General features: G+C 44.7%; 1 pseudogene; it reads right to left on the bottom strand.

Annotated features, from left to right (window-relative positions):
• Positions 1-1,672: 1,672 nt before the first annotated feature.
• Positions 1,673-1,927, bottom strand: LOC112401797 (SNRPN upstream reading frame protein pseudogene; annotated as a pseudogene).
• Positions 1,928-2,196: the final 269 nt, after the last annotated feature.

Here is a 2,196-nt window from a genome sequence, read left to right as displayed (position 1 = left end):
CATGGGCTTTCTCTAGTTGCAGTGAGCGGGAGCTACTCTTCCTTGCGGTGCACGGACTTCTCATTGTGGTGGCTTCTTTTGTTGCAGAGCACGAGCTCTAGTCACGTGGGCTTCAGTAGTTGTGGCACGCAGGCTCAGCAGTTGTGCTCGCGGGCTCTAGAGCGCAGGCTCAGTAGTTGTGGCACACGGACTTAGTTCCTCCATGGCATGTGGGATCTTCCTGGACCAGGGATCGAACCTGTGTACCCTGCATTGGCAGGCGGATTCTTAACCACTGCGCCACCAGGGAAGTCCCTCCACTCTCTGCTTACTTGCACAATTTTTGAGAAGTCAGATGTTAGTTCTTATCTTTGTTCCCCTATAGGTGAGATATTTTCCCCCCTCTGGCCTCATTCAAAATTTTTTAATCTTTGATTTTTTACAGTTTGAATATCATATGCCTGTGTGTAATTTTGGGGACATTTACCCTGCTTATTGTTCTTTGAGCTTCCTGGATGTGTGTCTAATATTTGGTGTCTAATATTAATTTGAGGAAATTGTCTTTCTGACATTCCCAAAAGGAATACCTATGTTATGCCTTCTTTAGTTGTCCCATGGAACTTGAATATTCTGTTCCATTTTTCCAGTCTTTTTTCTCTTTGCTTTTCAGTTTTGGAAGTTTTTATTGACATATCCTCATGCTTCTTCCTCAGCCATGTCCAGCCTACGAACGAGCCCACCAAAGCCTATCACATTCTTCATTTGTTTTTGATCTCTAGATTTCTTTTCGATTCCTTTTTAGAATTTCCATCTTTCTTCTTGCCCATCTATTCTTTTTTTTTTTGCTGTACGCGGGCCTCTCACTGTTGGGGCCTCTCCCGTTGTGGAGCACAGGCTCCGGATGCGCAGGCTCCGTGGCCATGGCTCTCAGGCCCAGCCACTCCACGGCATGTGGGATCCTTCCGAACCAGGGCACGAACCCGTGTCCCCTGCATTAGCAGGCGGATTCTTGACCACTGCGCCACCAGGGAAGTTCAGAATGCTTACTTTTAAATAGACTATGTTATTGTCACATTGCACAAATCTATCCCCATTATTTCTTTTTATGGCCTTTGTGGGTTTCTTCTGCTGCTTCTTAGATCCTGTGTCATCCTTTGTCATGGGATTCCTCTTTGGTGTTGCTAAAGTGTATTTTGGTACTTTTCAACTTTTTTCAGTAGAGATACATAAGAACCGTTCTAAGTCTTTGCATGTATGAAATGTCTTCATTTCACTTTCACACTTGGTTGATAGTGTGCCTGCGTATAGAATTTTATGCTCAAAATATTTTTTCCTGGGCTTCCCTGGTGGCGCAGTGGTTGAGAGTCCGCCTGCCGATGCAGGGGACACGAGTTTGTGCCCCGGTCCGGGAAGATCCCACATGCCACGGAGCAGCTGGGCCCGTGAGCCATGGCTGCTCAGCCTGCACGTCCAGAGCCTGTGCTCCGCAACGGGAGAGGCCACAACAGTGAGAGGCCCACGTACCGCAAAAAATAAAGAAAAAAAAATATATATATATTTTCCTAGTTGTTTGAAATCATTACTTCATTGCTTTCTTGCTTGCTTTTCTATTTTTTTTTTTCCTGGATAATATCTTCATTACATTGTCTGATTTTTCACTTGGAATAAGCTATCTTGATGTTCCAATACTGCTTTAACCACCTCTTGGTGTCTCAGCTAAGAATACCTGTCTTGGTTTCACCTGGAAATCCACTACAGATATTTACAGCTGCTAGGTTGGACTGGGTATGACTGACACTCTTGGTTGCTCAGTGAGGCTGTTCCTTCAACATTCTACTTGGACTTCTACCTCTGGTATGTGCTGGTCTATCATCCATCTCAGGTGTAAGTGGTCCCTGGCCTGCTCTACTCCACCAGTGGCCACTTCTCTGGCTGGAATGTCAAGCATCTCCCACAGCTGGTCTGCTCTGCTTTACCCCATTGCTTTCTTGCATCCCATGTGTCAATGGAATCCCTGAAATTGTTACTTGTTTGTAGTAACCTGTTTCCCCTAACCCGCCCCCCGCCCCAAAGCTTTTGGTGTGTTCTCTTTATACCTGTTCTGAAATTTCAGAATGAATCTTTTTTTCTTTTACAAACTCATCCTGTTCTATACTTAATAAGCCTTTTCAATCTGAATTTTTATATCTTATATCAACTCTGGGGTATGTTCTTCTA

Source organism: Neophocaena asiaeorientalis, unplaced genomic scaffold (assembly GCF_003031525.2).
Source record: "Neophocaena asiaeorientalis asiaeorientalis breed wild unplaced genomic scaffold, Neophocaena_asiaeorientalis_V1.1 scaffold698, whole genome shotgun sequence".
NCBI classification, from domain to species: Eukaryota; Metazoa; Chordata; class Mammalia; order Artiodactyla; family Phocoenidae; genus Neophocaena; species Neophocaena asiaeorientalis.
The sequence above is the reverse complement of the archived record's forward strand: the minus strand, read 5'-3'. Positions and strand labels throughout refer to the sequence as shown.